This window comes from Odocoileus virginianus, chromosome 2 (genome assembly GCF_023699985.2).
Source record: "Odocoileus virginianus isolate 20LAN1187 ecotype Illinois chromosome 2, Ovbor_1.2, whole genome shotgun sequence".
Classification (NCBI taxonomy): domain Eukaryota; kingdom Metazoa; phylum Chordata; class Mammalia; order Artiodactyla; family Cervidae; genus Odocoileus; species Odocoileus virginianus.
The window spans coordinates 974,036-993,434 of record NC_069675.1 but is presented as its reverse complement, the minus strand read 5'-3'; the positions used below and the strand labels follow the sequence as shown (position 1 = coordinate 993,434).

Genomic DNA, 19,399 nt, shown 5'->3' with positions numbered 1-19,399 from the left:
AAGAATAATTGATGTCACACCCTTTAAACCAACTTCTCCGTTAAACCAACTCTCCCCAGAACAGTCTGCAGTTTATACATTTGTTTTTAAAAATCAGTGTTTCTGGAGGCTGGGTTTAGTCCTTCACTTTTTTTTAAGAGTATAGCTACACCTTTTAAGGTTTATGCCAAGAAACTCTTCAGCAGAGAGGGCAAATTCTGAAGACATCCCTAAATGCAGAGTCTTCTGCAGACTAGTTGTGCGTGACTGCAAGGTAAGCTGAACCCAAAAATGAAGGCGAGAGTGCTATGCATAGAAACACACATGACCACATGTGAAGTAGATGGCCAACGGGAATTTGCTGCAGGATTCCGGGAACTCAGACCAGGGCTCTGTAACAACCTAGAGGGGTGGGATGGGGAGTGAGGCGGGAGGGATATCAAGTAGGAGGGGACACGGGCAAACCCATGGCTGATTCATTGTCGTTTGGTAGAAACCAACACAACGCTGTCAAGCAATTATCCTTCAGTTAAAAATAAATATATATATTTATTTGTGGTGCTCCATGAAGTGTACTAGTCTAAATTTTAAAGATTATATTACAGATTACTTAAGCAATTACTAAATCCATACTAGGGGAAAAGCCTAGAAGGAAACACTGTGATGGGAACAGCAGAAAGCTCTAGCAGTGAGAATACAGGCAGGCATCACCCTCTTCCCAATCTCTATTTCGAAAGTCTGCACCTGGCGACACGACAGGCGTCCAGGTGCTGAGGGTCCCAGCAGAGCTCCTTTTCTGCCCTGGGACAGTCATACAGTGCCTCCATCCTCAGGCCACTGCCACCTGGGGTTTTTATATTTTCTTCAGATATTACCTTAAGGGAATAAGCCATTTGAATCCCACGGGCACTATATTTTTTTACACGCAGTTTTTGCTTTGCTTTAAATCATGCCCTCAATTTTATAAGAACTATTTAAAAACTTAAAGTCTGGCCCTTGTAGCAGATGGTGGCAAGCAGGGGGCCCCGGCAGCTGGTGTCTCCACCGCCTGGTCACAAGGGCCGCACACAGTACCCGAGGCAGGGGCTGTGCACGTGGGCGCCCACCCTGCCAGTCGCCTCGTGTTCTGAGTCTGGGCTCCTCTGTCTACTGACTTTGAACTCAAGGTTTCACCTGACGACTACTCATTGCTGAAGGCTCCCCTTGCTACTAAAATAACTTTCCATGAAATACTCTGAAAGAAGCTTCTTGACTGTAAATGCTCTTATATGATAAGAAATGCCTGTGTTTGTGTGTGGTTACATCTTGTGTAACTGATTCCACCAGGTTTTCGAGGTGAAAATTGCTCACTTTTGTCATTTCCCAAACCTGACTTTCTTTCACTATAATGTGGCAACTTCTCGGTTCTTTAAACTATTTTTTTCTTTAAGTTCTCATGAATTGATGGTTCCTGTTTTTCTGAACTGCTTGTCAAACCCGTGTTTATGTCAGACTCACAGACAGACACCCATGTTCAATAACTAGGAAATGTGGAAAAAGTCCCTCCAGAAAATGTGACTTCCTGGCCCCTAAGGAACCGCTGCCCCACTCTGCGAATGTGGAGTGATGAGCGTGAGCATGGGTGGAAGGGAAAGAAGCTGGAAAACAACAGTGACCGTGAAAGCTCCGATTTGTCTCGTGTGCGGCTCCCTGCTTACGTGGAGCCCTTGGCTCAGGCGAGGGCCCTTGGGGGTGACCGACCCAAACAGCTGCCCGCCTGTGGACACGCCCCACTGCCTACTTCCAGCATGGAGCATCAGACCCGTCACTTGAAAGGATAAAGCACACTTTGCCTTGTCTTCCCTTTGTAAATTTTTCTTCCAGCAAATGTAGAGACCACACTCCATTTTTGAGCCGTTGCCTTTCGGCAGTGCAGGAAAAGTGAAAACATCTTATGTGCTTAAATAAAACCTGATGGCCTGCCTCAGTCATTCACTCACAGACTGCTGGAGATGCTTCTTAAGGGTTAATCCACCCAGAGCTGGGCGCGGGTGGGGAGCTGCTCAGAGGCGCCTCCTGCAGCGTCTTTTAGGATGGCCACTGTTTTATACTCATTTCCTAGACCTGCCATCACCAAATGCCTCAAAGGAAACCAGGGGACTCAAACCACAGAAACGTGTCATCTCACAGTTCCGAGGGCTGCAAGTCCGCGATCAAGGCGTTCCAGGGCCAGGCTGCCTCTGAAGCCTCCGGGCTGTTTGAGCCGCTCTCCTCGCTCCTGGCGGTCCTCTGTCACCCTCACCCGACACCCTCTCTCAGCGCCCGTCCCAGGGGTCCCCTTCCTGGGAGGACAGCAGCCATCACGCACTAGGGGCCCACCCGACTCCAGGAGGACCCCATCTTCACTATCTACACCTGATGCTATTTCCTAATAAGGCCTCTTTCTGAGATACGCGGGGGTGGGACTTCAACAGGTGAATGCGGGGGTGACACAACCCAACCCGGACACACCCAGGGGCCCCTGATGGTGACTCACAGAGCCGGACTCCTACTCACTTTCATTGTCACCGACTCTGCCCGTCTCCTCCCTCAAACTCATTCCCCCCAAAGATATTCCCTTCTTAGGAAGCACCTGTCATTTGCTTCCTCTTCCATCAGAGTTGACGTCTGCACTGAGATGGAGTCAAATTAAAGGTGTTACCCAGCTCAAAATCCTGCTGCTGATTACCAAGGTCCTCAGGACGAAGGGCTTCGAAGCCCAGCCCCCCTGGCCAGCCCAGAGTCTAAAGAGAACAGGGTTGGATGGGAGGGTGGGCCGTTGTCTCTTATCAAAACGGACACCCAGCCTGGGTCTTTGTGGTGCCTTCCGCCGCCTAAGGTCCTGGGTGCTCTAAAGGTAAAACCTAGGAAACCTCAGAGACCTAGCTGTCCATCGAGAAGCCGGCGTGGCCTTGGGACCAGGTGGCCTGGGCCTCTGGCTCCTCCGCTTGTCAGCTGTGTGACTCAGGTGCCGCTTCCTCTCCGAGGAATGGGGACCATCCTTAAGAGGCATCAGGGTGTGTGAGACACTGGCCCAGAGAAGGCGCTCACTGAAAGCCAGCCAAGGTTTCTGGAGACGCCTCTCACCACCGAAAACTCAGTGACTTTCAATAGGCAGGGACATTTGCTCAGAAGAATTCTGAGATGATTCTTTTGAACCTGCAGTCTCCATTTCCTCATCTGTCTGCTTTATAAATACAATTTGGGGTCAAAGTGACTTTGGGGGCCTGTGACCCTCAGGAAGCACCGCCTGTCAGAGTCGAGTCTCTCCTTCCTGACCCTCAGCTGCTTTCCGAACCATCACCTTGGAGGATGCAGACGCAGCCCTCGGAATGCATCTGAGAACCGCCTGCTCCTGATGATGGCAACCCACCCCTCTGCCTCTTGGGGCTTCACTGGGGACCAGGGCCCATGCACACATGGCTTCCTAGACTGTGAAGGCCTGTCCATCTATCACCTGGATGTCTGGACAAGCCCACAGCCCTACCAGCAGGACACCAGGAGAAAGGGACACTGGGCCAGTTGCCCCTGAACCCTGAGATTTGACCGCGTTAACCTCGGGACCACTGAGCTTGGCGCCCACAAGCCGATCCTCTTCACACACAAAGTGGTTTCACAGTCAAAAATTACTGTGATAGTTTTTGCGGAAAATAGGAAAGAACAGAAAAAGACTCATTCAACTACGCGCTTATATTTGCATAAAGAAAGTCTTGGCAGATACATAAGAAACTAAGAATAGGGTGATGGAGGGGGCGTTGGAGGGAACCGGATCAGAGACCATGGTGGGAATGAGCTTTCCACTGAACACTTTTTAATACAGTTTTATTTTTGAAACTTCTTTAAACAAATAAAAGCCAGAACCCCTATTCCTTATTTCCCACATTTGTAGATTAAAAGAGACAGTCTATATGTTCATCTCAGGGGCTTCCCTGGTGACTCAGTGGTAAAGAATCTGCCTGCCAATGCCGGAGACACCTGGTTCAATCACTGGGTCAGGAAGATCCCCTGGAAAAGGGAATGGCAACTCATTCCAGTATTCTTTCCTGAGAAATCCCATGGACAGAGGAGCCTGGTGGGCTCCAGTCCATAGGGTTGCAAAGAGTTGGACACTTGTGGAAATCTCAAGAGATGCCGTGAAGCATGGGCTGAAAGTCAGGGCCCCCTGAGGAGCCCTTTGCAGGAGCCAGCCTCTGGGTGCCCGTGATTGGAGGGTGCCCCCACCACTCACCAACTACAGAGCACCCAGCGAATCTCCCAGCGCACAGGAGAGTTGCTCCGGAAGAGGTTACAAAAGAGTTGTCTTCTCTTGGAAACAATGTACCTGAGTGATCCTGAAAGACTTTCATCTGGATGTGCCCTTGGAAAATAAAATCCCCCCTCTAGTGACTTTCCCGTTCCACCGAGCTACTGGCTGGTGATGGGCTTAGTCGGTGAGCACAGGGCCAGCAGGCAGAGCCTGGCAGACTCACTTTCTCCGGGGGAAGCTCAGGGTTTGCAGTCACCGTTCGTGCTGCTGGGTGGCAGTCTGCACTCATTCCACGTCTCACCTCTCCCTCCGCAGACCTTCACCCTGAGCAGGCACTTCTGGGGACTTCAAAGGGACCGCACACAGACAGCCTCCCGTCTGTCAGGCTGGGCTCAGTGGCTCCAGCCTGAAAGGTAAATCTGAAGCGGATCAGATGCACCAAGCCCACAAACTCTGAGGATATCTATGTAAAACAACTAAAACTGGGATCATTGATAAGCAAGAGTTCAAATGTTCTAGGAATTTAAGGTGACTTATTGCTAGTATTTAATTTTGTGCTCAGTCATGTCCAACTCTTTGTGACCCCGTTGACTGTAGCCTGTCAGGCTCCTCTGTCCATGGGCTTTCCCAGGCAAGAGTACTGGAGTGGTTTGCCATTTCCTCCTCCAGGGGATTTTCCCGACCCAGGGATCGAACCTGCATTTCTTGCATCTCCTGTTTGGCAGGTGGATTCTTTACCACTAGTGCCACGTGGGAAGCCCCAGTATCTAATTAACAGCTACCCAAGAGTTAGCTAGCCTTCCCAAAAGCTTCTCATGCCTGAGGATGGGGGAAAGAAAGAAGAGAACAGGAGAGAAAGAGGGTGACTACCCATCTACCCATCAGAAGTCTGGTTGAGTGTCTAAATTATTGCCATGCCCACTACCTGTCTATAAGATCACATCACACATCTAGTGGTATGTCACTCATCCTTTCATCCACATCACTGAAGCTTGTGTTGCAAGGTGAGTTGTTTGTGTTGAGTGAAGTGCCCTAGAGCGTTAGATGCTGGGGCCGCAAAGACAATCACTAGTGGAGCGCCACAGGCCTCTGCTCTGGGTCTCCACTGAGTCAAAAGATCTTCCGGTCAATTTATAAAATGGATACCCCTCCAACTGGCCAATGATGTGGAGCTTTACATTAAAAAATTTTTTTTAATTGGAGGATTATTGCTTTACAATGTCATGTTTGTTTCTGCCATATAACAATGCAGATCAGCCATAATTATACATATATTGCCTCCGTCTTGAGCCTCCCTCCCCTACCCCTCTAGGTCATCACAGAGCACCAGACTGGGCTCCCTGTAACCTAAAAAAAAAATGGTATTGATCAAGCTATTTGCAGGGAAGGAATGGAGCCAGAGATACAGAGAACAAACTTGTGGGAAGGGAAGGGAAGAGTGGGACGAAAGGAGAAATCAGCTTTGACATATGTCCACTACCGTGTGTAAGAGATAGCTGGTGAGGAGAAGCTTTACATTTTAACTAGAGGATATACGGATCAAATCTAGAAGATCAAATGAAGGAAAATGTAAAATTTTACTTCTGTTTAAAAAAGTCAAAAACAAGTCGCCATCAAAAATGCAAAATGAGAGAGATGTGGCTTTAAACAGATCCCCACAAAGAGGCAGGGTGGCGGCTGACTGTGGGTCCAGCAGATGAGCGTGCTGGCCTCAACCTTCAGCCTAGCAGGGAGGGTACGGGGCTTCGGTGAAGAGGGACGTCAGAGAACTGCAGTCCACGCCATGAAGGGGCATGGGGTCAAGGGTGCTGCATGTTTCAGCAACCACGGGGAGAAGAAAGAGCTTGGACACAAATGGAGATGTCCACGACATTGGAAGGGCTCTGGCATGGAAGAAGCCGGGGCTGGTGCTATAATTCAGCAGTTTGGGGGACAAAGTAATTGATCAATGGATGCTAAGGCATGTGTTGAATTATGACCATAATTACTATCCTGGCTATGACAGGGTGGCTTCAGGGGCAGAGATAGGTCCAAAATGTGTGAATGCCAGGAAGGAAGCTCTGGATTAATCTATATCTGGACGGAGAGAAGGGGTTTAAGGACAGATCAGTATTCTGTAATAACCTAAATGGGAAGAGAATAGATACATGTACATATATAACTCAATCACTTAGCTGTATGCCTGAAACTAATAACACTGTGAATCAACTATGGCCCAATACAAAATAAAAAAAAATTTTTATAAAGATATGGGGCTCGTGCAGAGGGACTGCAGGGGAACCCAGGGAACTCCCAGTGGGAAGTGAAACATGTTTTCATAATGAAGATGACTCCAGGTGGAACTTTTGAGCACCGGCCACTGTGTGTCCCCATGCCTGTGCCGACGGAGGGTCAGAGAGGTTCAGTGACCGGCTCTGGCCACGCGGCTGGCAAGGGGCAGCCAGAGCTCCACTCCGGCTGCCAGACCAGCACAGGGAAAACAAGCAACACACACACACTCACACACATGCACACACACTCACACACACTCACACACACACTCACACACCTACGCTCAGTTCTCCACTCAGATGTCTTCTCATTAGAGAGACCACCCTCTACACGTGAGGCTCCCTCACTGGGCACCGCTGTGCCCCCTCCTCCAGAAGCCCTCCTCACAGCCACATTTGCCTTAGAACATTGATCCCTTAGGTCACCATGGGTCTCAAGAAACACGTGTCAAATATTGAGTAAATACAAAAGATATTGATATATTCACACTTCTCTATTTAAAATGGATAACCAAGGACCTACTGTATAGCACAGGGAACTCTGCTCAATAATCTGTAACAACTTAAATAGGAAAAGAATTTGAAAAAGAACAGATGCATATACATGTATAACTGAATCACTGCTGTACCTACATGCATGCTAAGTCATTTCAGTCATGTCTAATAACATCGTTAATCAACTATCTGTTGTTCAGTTGCTAACTCCTGCCTGACTATTTGTGACCCCATGAACTGCAGCACGCCAGGCTTAATCAGCTATGGCCCAATATAAAGTAAAAATTAGAACAAAAAAGATAGGATGGACAGTTGAATCTCCGTCTCCTGGTGGTCTAGGGTTCCAGAAGCCACACTGACCCTTGGGCCTGGACAGGCCCCACACCTGGGGCCTGTCCAGGCCCTGAGAGTTGCTTGGGGGTTTAATCCCCCAGAGATGGGGACATTGAGGCTCATGGCCACTGGGGACCAAGGCCCAGGATCTCCATCTGCCTAGCCCACCCTCCTGGCGGAAGGTATCTCCACCTGGGAGAGGCACACACTCTTCTGGGGAAGCCCAGTAGACAAGATGCCACATTCTGAACCTTCACCCCAGGGCCACATCCTTTCTCGGGGTGATGGCCCAACCCTCAACCCAGATCAGGACAACAAGCTCTCCATCTGTGCTGTCCAATAGGGTAACCACTAGCTACACACAGCTACATACACTCACTTTTAAATTAATTGATGAAGTAAAAATTAAAAAATTAATTCAGCTCCTCAGTCACAGTAGCTACATGTGGCTATGGTTACATATAGGATGGCATGCTCTGGAGGGTTTGGGAAGCCACAGAGGACACCACGTGACTCCCATGGGTGGCCCAAGTGTGTCCTGCTTCACCTCCACTGTTAACATTGCTCTTTCTAGCCCCCCAGGCCAAGACAGAGGCCCAGGTCAGAAGTGGTCCAACAGCAGGCATTGGGCAGGACCAATCAGGCAGACGGCACTCCCACCGGACACGGCCAAGGGCAGCTGTGGAGGCTTAGGGGCCCACGCCAGGCCGCGGGAGAAGTAGCGTACCTGCAAAGAGGGGGCCTCTGGTCACAGGACAGATCACTGGGTCATGCGGCCCCTGATCGGCAGAGCAGGATGCAGAGGGACTCTGGAGCCTCATGCCTGCCATGCCTTCAGTGCTAAAGCAGCAGCTGTGGCGGCCGCCTCACTCCCTGGACTACCGCCCCTGCCCCATCTTCTGGTGCCACATGACCCCAAGATTGTTTGATGACCCAGGACCAACAAGGAAAATGCAAGAATCTGAATTCCCCAGCAGCCAGGTTGAGGGGATACAGTGGGGGCAGGGTAAGCTTGGAAGAGACTGTGGCGTAATTTAGAGAATAAAAGAGAGTTCTAGCTTTAGATAGGCCTCCATGGTGGCTCAGACGGTAAAGAATCCGTCCGTAACGCAACGGCTAAATAAAGGACAGAAGTGGTATGGACCTAACAGAAGCAGAAGGTATTAAGAAGAGGTGGCAAGAACACAGAGAAGAACTATACAAGAAGGTCTTCATGACCCAGATAACCATGATGGTGTGATCACTCATCTAGAGCCAGACATCCTGGAATGTGAAGTCAAGTGGGCCTTAGGAAGCATCACTACGAACAAAGCTAGTGGAGGTGATGGAATTCCAGTTGAACTATTTCAAATCCTAAAAGATAATGCTGTGAAAGTGCTGCACTCAATATGCCAGCAAATTTGGAAAACTCAGCAGTGGCCACAGGACTGGAAAAAGTCAGTTTTCATTCTAATCCCAAAGGAAAGGAATACCAAAGAATGTTCAAACTACTGCATAATTGCACTCATCTCACATGCTAGCAAAATAACACACAAAATTCTCCAAGTGAAGCTCCAACAATATGTGAACCAAGAACTTCCAGATGATCAAGCTGGATTTAGAAAAGGCCGAGGAGCTACAGATCAAATTGCAAATGGGTTCATCGAAAAAGCAAGAGAGTTCCAAAAAACATCTACTTCTGCTTGCTTGACTACGCATTTGACTGTGTGGATCACCACAAACAGTGGAAAATTCTTAAAGAAATGGGAATACCAGACCACCTTACCTGCCTCCTGAGAAATCTGTATGCAGATCAAGAAGCAACAGTTAGAACCGGACATGGAACAACAGACTGGTTCCAAATTGGGAAGGGAGTACGTCAAGCGTGTATGCTGTCACCCTGCTTGTTTAACTTATATGCAGAATACGTCATGTGAGATGCCAGGCTGGATGATGTACAAGCTGGAATCAAGATTGTTGGGAGAAACATCAATAACCTCAGATACTGCAGATGACACCACTCTTATGGCAGAAAGCGAAGAACTAAAGAGCCTCTTGATGAAAGTGAAAGAGGAGAGTGAAAAAATTGGCTTAAAACTCAACATTCAGAAAACGAAGATCATGGCATCCAGTCCATCACTTCATGGTAAAGAGATGGAGAAATAATGGAAATGGTGAGAGACTTTATTTTGGGGGGCTCCAAAATCACTGCAGATGGTGATTGCAGCCATGAAATTGAAAGACACTTGTTCCTTGGAAGAAAAGCTATGACCAACCTAGATAGCATATTAAAAAGCAGAGACATTACTTTGCCGACACAAAGTTTTTCCAGTATGGTTTTTCCAGTAGTCATGTATGGATGTGAGAGTTGGACTATAAAGAAAGCTGAGCGCCAAAGAATTGATGCTTTTGAACTGTGGTGTTGGAGAAGACTCTTGAGAGTCCTTTGGACTGCAAGATCAAACCAGTCAATGATAAAGTAAATCAGTCCTGAATATTCATTGGAAGGACTGATGCTGAAGCTCCAATACTTTGGCCACTTGATTCGAAGAGCTGACTCATTGGAAAAGACCCTGGTGCTGGGAAAGATTGAAGGCAGGAGGAGAAGGGGACAACAGAGGATGAGATGGTTGGATGGCATCACCGACTCAATGGACATGAGTTTGAGCAAGCTCTGGGAGTTGGTGATGGACAGGGAAGCCTGGGGTGCTGCAGTCCATGGGGTCAAAAAGAGTTGGAGACAACTGAGCGACTGAACTGAGCTGTAATGCAGGAGAACCAGGTTTGATCCCTGGGTCGGGAAGATCCCCTGGAGAAGATAATGGCAACCCACTTCAGTATTCCTGCCTGGAGAATTCCATTGACAGAGGAGCCTGGCAGGCTACAGTCCATGGTGTGGCAAAGAGTCAGACACGACTGAGCAACGGACACACACACACGCACACACACACACACACACACTAGCTTTGATACCTTAGCCTTAGAGACTGAAACCCATACCCACTGGACAAATCCTCTGCACAAGTGGAGCAGTTACAGGGAGAATGAGGAATGGGGAAGTAAAAATGAGCACAAGCATATGACTCTGCTCTGAGAATCCTTATCTGAAAACCCACATGGTCACTTCCAAAACTGAAGTGAGCCTCACCAACCACACACAACAGGCCAGACCCACTGGCCAACCTCAGAGGCACTGCTATGGGTCACGCATAGTCAAGAGGACAACTCACAGAGGGCCACCCCTAGTGCAGAGGGCCACTCACAGTTCAGGAGACCACCCACAGTCTAGAGGACCACCTGCAGTCCAGCGGGTCTCCCACAGTCCAGGGGATGACCCACAGTTCAGGGATCATCCACAGGCCAAAGGACCACCTACAATTTAGAGGGCCACTCATAATCCAGAGGATCACCCCCAGTTCAGAAACCATTCCCCCAATCAGGACCGGCCTACAGTCTCATGATAAGACTCTCCCAGGACCTTCCTCTGCATTGCACACACAGAAAATATGGCCATGGGCTTACAAACTATGCCTTCCACTGGCCACCTTGTCTGTCAGGAACTGAAAGAGGAAGGCCCTGGGACGGTGTGGAAAGCACAGGAGGGGCCTTAGGTCCAAGGTGTGTGTTAGCAGCTTCAGTTGTGTCCCACTCTCTACGACTCCACGGACTATAGCCCACCGGCTCCTCTGTCCAGGGGGTCTTACCGGCCCAGGGAAGGTCCAAGGTGTGCTAACAGCAAATACTTCCCCTCCCACCGCCCCCAGGCATCCCATCCCCGACTGTGTCCCTAGGTATCAAGAGGCGTGTGGGGCAAAGGCCAGGGTGAGCGGTGTGAAGAAACTGCAGGCCCTCGGAGCCCCGCCTCTTCTCCTTCAGTCACTCATCCCTGGACCCCCGCCCAGCCTTTGAAATCGGATCTGGGCAGTTTCCTTGCTACAGCTCGGGGTTGGAAGGGCGTGGTCCTGACTCGGGAGCCCATCCAAGTTGGGAAGAGCTGGCTGCAAGGAAAAGGGTGAGTCATGAGCCCAGACCTAGCTGAGATTCTGGGTGCATCCCCTGGGGGAGGCGGGCTGCAGAAGGCTCATCTCGGACCTGATTCTACAGTGTGTGTCTTCTCCAGGCATGAGGTACTGCCGGAGATGAGAGCTCCCCATCTCTCTGGGCCGGTCTCCTAGGGCACCCACAACCTCCTGATGTTTCTGGATCTATTTATGTCTGTTTCACCAGAAAGATACGATAGGTGAGAGCTTGTCTGCCTGTTCACATCTCTGGGTCCAAGAACCAGATGGTTGGTTTCAAAGCCAAGCTCAGTGTGACCTTACTCATCTTCCTAAACCCCTCTGGATCCCAGGTTCCTCATCTGGACAATAGGGACGATACCTGATGGACTCTGCACACACTTCTGTGAGGACTAAGTGAGGTCATATATACAACGCATCCAGAACTGGGCCTGCTGCCAAGTAAATACTCCATAAACAAAACAGCACTCAGATTTTCATTATCTTACTGGATAAAAAGAAATATTTGCTAAATGCATGAATGAGAAAAAGTTCTATTTAGATGTAACACAAAAATCAAAGGGATTTCAGTCCCTTTGAATGTCTCCTCCAGTTGCTCAAAGCCCTGGAAACCAGTCTATTTGTACTCCCCTCCTGATACCTCCAGTGAGAGCTATGTCAGGGTCAGCAATGCGCCCAGTTAAAAAAAAAAAAATTTCCTAAGATCCTCTCCAGATAGGAGGCCAGTGAAAGCTTTAGGCAGAAAGGGTTAGTTGGGGGCTCTAAGGAAGGCTCTTTAAAGGAGCTTGACATCTAGGGTTGTTAGCGTTTTCCCCTCATTATCCTTTCTTCCTCCTGTATGGAATGAAGAGGTGATGACTGGAGATCCGGCAACCTTAAATAAAACCATAAGGCAATCTCAAGGAAAAGCCAGTGCTGAGGATGGCAGAGAAGAAAGACGAATGAACTGTCTTTTGGCCTTCATCCTGGACAGACAACCTGCTTTATCTTTTCCTAAGAGAAAGTAAACCTAACACTTGCTAGACACACTGCTATTTGAGTTTCCCTTTATATCTAGCTGAACTGATAGAAACTCTCCCTCTCACACTCTGTGAAGGATTTGTCCAATGAGAACATTTCAGCCATTATTAAAAATTCCAAAATTTAAATATGATACTTTTTTGAAAGGACAGGGTGGCTAGAAGGGCTAAAAGCACCTGCAGTAGAAGCCTTCCCTTGCAGAATAACCAATCCCGAAAGCAAAAGATAAGCAAGAAAACTGCAGTGGATGAGACTGGCCATCACCATTAGCCTTTTTGATTACACAAGAGACAATAAAACCAGTTGTTGGGGTTTTTTTTTAAATCAGAGGAATCCTCTGAGACCAGTCAAGCCTCCCACCCACCCCTCCTTCCTGTGGCCCCGACTTCCTTCTGATCTGCTGTTGGCTCCTCCTTGCCTGAGCTCTGTGGTCTCACCAGAGCTGTCCTCTTGAGTCTGGTGGGAGCCCCGCAGCACTGAGCCAAGCACAGCACTGCCCCACCCCAAGGCGCTGGCAGAGGGTCCTCTGGATTATGGCAGAAGCGGCTGCACGGGGACAAGTGTCCACAGAGTGGCACCACCTAAGACTGACTGACCCCTGGAGCCAGAGCCCGGGATGCAGAACCTAAGCTCAGACAGGAGGTGCACAGAGGCCCTGGCACCCCGCTTTGATGGGGCAGCTCCCAGCAGGGCACACAGCACAAGGACACACGGGGCACTTCTGCTCCCCTGCAGAACGAATGTAAAGATGTGACTTCTGAGACCCTGTCTGATCTTGAATGTCTCCAGAATCGACAAGGCAAGGCCATATTATGTTCCCCTGTGTTTTAGTTTTAAGTGTATCTTACTTAATATTTTCAATATGAGTCAGCTCCATATACTATGATGATTTTCAAACAACCAGAAGTTGACTGTAGCCGACTTTAAGACAGGAAGCATGGGTACAGAATCCAGCTGCTTCCACCCTGGGGGCAGGTCTGGGTTCAGTGGTCCTGAGTTTTCTGGCCTGTGGCCTGAGTCTGGTTGGATGATGCTCAGAATCCTCCTGGTCCCCTGCTTTTTCCTGACTCTCCTCTCCCGGTGGGGGCGAGCGGCTCTCCCATCGCCGGTGCACTCCTTGAAGGAAACTGCTCTGCCTGATACACTTGCCTGGGAATCCTGGATCTCCAGTGAGTAGAGGAAACCGACCCTCCTTCCTGTCTTCTAGGGTGGGTACGTGTGGGCTTTGGGAGAAGGGGGCTAAAGGTAATATACAGACAATTACTATTATTACCACGTGGTTGGGCAGAATGAAATTAGAGCTGCTCTCTCTGTGATAATGTTAAGGACAAGGATGATGGTGATGGTGATGGCCATGACATCTAGAACCCCAGTGTTCCTGGAGAGAACCAAGAAGACTTTCCCACTCACCTAATTGATAAATGTCCTGCAAATACAGAACATGTCATATTATGGAAGACACAGACAGGATCTCACTTCAGGGGCATCAGAGCCAGTTCTTTATGGATTCACAGGGTTCAGGGCCCAGGGAGAGATGGAAAGGTGTATGAATACATTTCTGAGTCAGTGAATGTGTACGTGATGGCTACTGAGTCTCCTTGTAACTTGTGTGCTAATTATCACTGATCTTTACAAGGCCCCATGAGACTGGTGCTATGATATTTGCATTTCATGGTGATGAAGGTAGGACACGAGTGAGTTAAAAAACCACCTCAGATTGCCAAACATCGAGGGCTTGGGAGGCCACCTCTCAGGTGTCATGGACACCTCACGGCAAGGGATAATGAGAACCCTGGATGGGGTGTTGACTAGGAGCAGAGAGTGCGGGACCTAGCCAGCAAGCCATAGGCCAGCCCTCAGACTGAGGGCGCCATGACCGCAGGGCACAGGGCGACTTGCCAAATGTCATCAAACTCTCAGTGTTTTCTTTTTGCCAAAGATGTGCTTTTAAAACATCTGAAGTTTCTATTATAGAATGTTTCTCTCTCTTCACTCCCTACCCACATTCACTCTTAGACTCGGAACTTTGGGGAGTTAGAAAAAGATGATGTCATTACTGTTCAGTCACTCAGTCGTGTCTGACTCTCTGCGACTCCACGGCCTGTAGCCCACCAGGATCCACTGTCCGTGGGATATCCCAGGCAAGAATACTAGAGTGGGTTGCCATTCCCTTCTCCAGGGTATTTTCCTGACCCAGGGATTGAACCCGGGTCTCCTGTATTGACAGGTGGGTTCTTTACCACTGAGCCACAAAGGAAGCCCTAGAGAAAGGTGATAAAGCAGCAAATCACATTCAGAAATGCTCTATTTTCAGACCTATCCATGGCTTTATTTCAGACCTTCTTAAATGACTCTTTCTTCTGATTACAGAAGTGATAACAGCAGTTCACCATAGGCTTCTGTCTCATGGGTGAGAGACCCATGGACCTCCAGCATCCATATAACTGCCTGACTTCCACATGACAGAACATAATTAATGTCTAGAATAAAATCAGCCACCCCAAAGCCAGGAGGATTTAAAGACACAGGACCCAGGGATAAACACATGGCCAATGTCTGGTGCAGTTTCTAAAATGTGGACGAGAGAGAGGAGTGGTGGACACGGAACACAGAGGCACCGCCTAAGGCATTTGCTACTTTTATGGGCTCTTCTCTCCACAAAGATGGCATTTCTCTGAGCACTTACAAAGATTACCAAGAAAGAGATGCTGGGCAAGTCTCCCACCTTAGAAACCCCTGCCGCCTGCCTGGCTGAGCCCCTGAGTTGACACCTGTATGGCTGTGACTCAGCCTTGGAATAAGGCTCATTCCACTGGAATCGCAGGATCTTGCTTGAAAAAGTCAAGGCACTCAACCCAGGAGCTGTAAGCCCAGATCCCTTCAGAGCCCAGGTGAGAGAAGGCAGTAGAGCTAACGTTAGGGGGTCCCTGCCGAGTCCAGGGGTTTCTCAGGTGGCTCAGTGGTGAGGAGTCTGCCTGCCAATGGGGGAGAAGCAGGAGACTCGAGTTTGACCCGTGGGTCGGGAAGATCCCCTGGAGGAGGAAATGGCAACCCACCCCAGTATTCTTGCCTGGAGAATCCCATGCACAGAGAAGCCTGGCGGGCTACAGTCCATGGGGTCCCAAAGAGTCGGACACGACTGAGCGACTCAGCACACGGGCACTGCTGAGTCCAGACCCTCTTGTGCGCACTTGGTTCTCCGAGTCCTCCTGACCATCCGCTGAAACCAGTGGAGTCACACATGGTCTGGAAGCCCAAGAGCCTTGCTACATTGAGGGCTATACAGGGCCTGTGATCCAAAGAATATGGGCCTGCCACCTATAGTCATTGGAACACCAGAAACCAGCCCTGGGTGGCCAGCAGACCTTAGTGCAGGATGGAGTCAAAAGGGCCTGCACTGGGGCCTTGAGCAGCTAGCCTGCAACCCAGTGATTGTTGTTTAAAATTTTAATATTTTTCTCATGTTGTAGATAAGAAGAGGAAAGTTGGAGGGAGATTTTCTTCCTTGGAATCTCATTCTTGGCTTTTAAGCGGATACACAAAGTCTTCCCATGCTACCTGTTGCCTGCACGATGTGGGCTTTGAAGCTCACATGGTGACCGCCTCTCCCCTGGGTCCCTCAGCCAGTGTGACATCACAGGACACGAGATGCAGCTTCAGCCCTGGGCCACCACTACCCTTCATAAACTCTGGATTTTTAATTGCACCAACTGTATCCCCTGGGTCCCTCAGCCAGTGTGACATCACAGGACACGAGATGCAGCTTCAGCCCTGGGCCACCACTACCCTTCATAAACTCTGGATTTTTAATTGCACCAACTGTACACTCAACCAGTCCCATGATGGCAGACCCTGAAAACCCTCAGCATCAGCCAGAAGAGCTGACCCTGCACCGGAAGCCCTCAGCACAGGGGTCACCCGGCCGCTCGGAGCAGAGCTGGGACTGCAGCCGGACGGACGGGCCACCCAAACAGCGGAGACCAGAGAGCCACACCCTCCGGGAGGGGCCCGCCAGCCCCGGGGCTGTGCTGGGGGCAAACAGAAGGTTCTCTCAGCCACTCCAATTTGAGAAATCAGGTGCTGACTCATTATTAACCCAGGAAGCCCACGCACTCAAATGACTGTACTGAAAAAGCTCTGTCATACCCTGCTTACTGATGTGCAGATTTTTAAGCAAATTTGAAAAATGTTTATCATAAGGTATTTATGACATTTTAACCGTTTCATTTACAGTAACCAGACATTTGAAAAAAAAAAAAGTTTCCTGTATTTTACTTGACAGTAAAGCGAAGCTTTATCAGAATAGTAACAGCTTGAGAAACACATATCAAGGTCAAGTCAAGCCTCAACGACTCAGCTCCCCCATCCTCACACCCCCGCCCCCGCCGCCCCCAGCCCCCTGAATATTTTCTTTCTGATTTTACTACCGTTTGTGACTTTCAGTGCCAAGGAAAGGCAGAAGACATCCAATAAGCTCCTGGAATCATTCATATGCTTTTAGAGAGAAAAGTCGAAATTCTGTCTCTTTCTTGTAATTCTTGCACCAAAAGTGGGCAGCTCAGACCACGAGGCCAGAAATTGCTCAGAAGCCGTCTTGCCTCCACCCCTGAGAAGCGGAAGCCAGCCCAACCTCAGCACCCCTGGGTTAACACGGTCACCCACCTCCATCTCTGAATTTCCCTTTGGCTATAGAGAGGAGTCTCAAAACAGCTTCTTTTTAAACCAGCCAAGTATCACTGGCTTCTCCGTAATACACATGCTCACAATTAACAGGCTAAGAAATTTCTCCAAACCATCAGGCTCACAGACAGTAGCTACGGGGGTGAGGGTGCTGGGAAGCCAACTTCTAAAGTCAGAGATCTTCAAAGTCTGAACAACACACAGCTTCCACTCCAAGACCCCTCAGCCAAGCTCCTGGAGCTGAGATTCTTGAGACAAACTGCAGAAATGAGCAAGAAAGTGACAGAAACATACTCACCAGGGAGAAGCTGAGAGATCTGCCTCCTCAGAACCAGGCTGTGAAGGTCTGCAAGCCCGAAGCTGGCTCAGGCACAACCCGCCTGGAATGTCGGTTTGAAACTTAAAAAGCACCGACCATTCATTCAGTCAGTTATTTCCCTCCATTCCCAGTGATGTCCACACGATTGAGACTCAAAAAAAATAAAAAAAATTTAAAAAGTGAGAGAGAGAGAAAAAAAAAAAGGCGCACACCTCAGTCTTCATTCTCATTGGAACGAGATGACTCATGCTGACTCACAGCCACCACTTCCTCTCCCGACATTCTCTTCATACTTGTGAGCAGCCTAGTCCTGTTCCCAGGGTCTCTGAAGCCCTTCCTGGAAGAACAGCCTTCCTGACCCCCGGCAAGCAGACTCAGCCACTGCCCTGACACGCTGCCCTGGGAGCCTACTCTAGGGAAAAATGCCTTATTTAGGAGGCCTAGGAACGGCCAAAAAAAAAGAAAAGAAAAATGCAGGAGTCTTCCATGCATTTGAACCTTCAATAGACACTGACATTTTGTAACGGATTGCAAAGCTCCTGCACTAAATGCTTGCTTTTTCAGGGCATTTCAGGGACGTAGAGAAAAATGGGAATTGTCTTATTCTTTAAGGACATTACTTTGCCCTCATCATGCTTATCTCAGTGTGTGTTTATTCCTGCACATCTTCCTCTGTCAAACTAATCACAGGATCTACAACCACAATTTCTTCAGAGTTATTTATTAAGAAGGGGTGTGCCCTGTTTTTAGGATCAGGTGACTTACAAAATCTCTTCTAAATCCATCTCTCAGGCTTCAAGAATATGCCACATTTGAATATTCAAGTCCCAAGGAATGAAATGAAAGCAGAAGCCTGGAAACTGTAAAAACCGTTGACGGATGTCTGCATGCAAGGACTGAGGCGAGCCTACCTCCCAGTTTTCTTTGGAATGATCCCCAGGGGTGGGGCAGCCTTCCGCAGCTTCCCACATTTTTAAATTATGAGAAGCAACGGAAGAGCAAAATCCATGTGATGTTAAGCAGACTGAGCCACCAAGAAGTGTGGCTGTGGTTGCATCAGGCCCATCCTGGTTTCTGGAGCGTGACCCACACAAGGCTACGGGTGAACTCTGGGGCCCTTCACCCTTTCGGACTTAGTACCTGCTGCGGTGCACCCCACACTGTGATACCCCTGAAGCATAGAGAGCAAATGAGGAAATGCCGTTTTGGAAGGGACAGAACACTCGAGCAAGCTTCATCGTGGTGTGGTGGTCCTCACCCTGGAGGGGTCAGGAGACCCAGTCTCCATTTAGAGCCAGATTCATCTTAGGGCAATAACTGTTATTGTTATCGTCTAGTTGCTAAGTTGTCTGACCCTTTGCAACCCCAGTAGCCTGCCAGGCTCCTCTGTCCATGAGACTTCCCAGGCAAGAATACTGGAGTGGGCTGCCATTTCCTTCTCCAGAGTATCTTCCCGACCTAGGGATTGAAACTGCGCCTTCTGAATTGGCAGAATTATCCCTGAACCACCAGAGAAGGAATACTTGTTTATTATTCTAGATCTCAGTTCTTTTAACAGAACCATCAGGGGTGTTAAAATTTTTCTATTAGACCACACCAAGTGCTTTGAAGTCCCTGTGAAACTTGCAGGATATTAGTGAATTGACCAAATATTCTTATTTCTGACAGTTTTTTGGGGGTTGGTTTTTCTTTTTCCAGGAGTGTGGAAAGCCTGTTGGTTTTCCGGAATTTCAAGCAGCTTTATTGTGCGATGCAGTGCATGTGATGCATTAGGGGGAGAGTGGAAACACGGGTGGGGGTGGGGGGCTCATGAGCTGCCTGTCCTAAAGGGACACACCTCAAATCATGAGGGGCCAGCAGCCCCCAGACGCAGGCTGTGATCCCAGGGGTCTGTGGGGCTACTGAAGCGGGGACTGTGGGTTGTTATTTTTGTCCTGTGTAAAGAAAGCCAGCCTTCCATTATGAAGACTGAAAGTGAAAGTGAAAGTGAAGTCGCTCAGTCATGTCTGACTCTTTGCACCCCCTGTAGCCTACCAGGCTC

The 19,399-nt window shown here is 49.0% G+C and overlaps 1 long non-coding RNA gene across 1 annotated transcript in view; it reads right to left on the bottom strand.

The window, feature by feature from the left end:
- The window catches only part of LOC139037459 (uncharacterized), a 62,052-nt gene extending 43,789 nt beyond the window's left edge, over nucleotides 1-18,263 (bottom strand). Inside the window, exon 1 of the long non-coding RNA XR_011490298.1 lies at nucleotides 17,338-18,263. This is a non-coding gene — a long non-coding RNA (uncharacterized lncRNA). The remainder of the gene's footprint in view (nucleotides 1-17,337) is intronic.
- Between the last annotated feature and the right edge of the window lie 1,136 nt (nucleotides 18,264-19,399).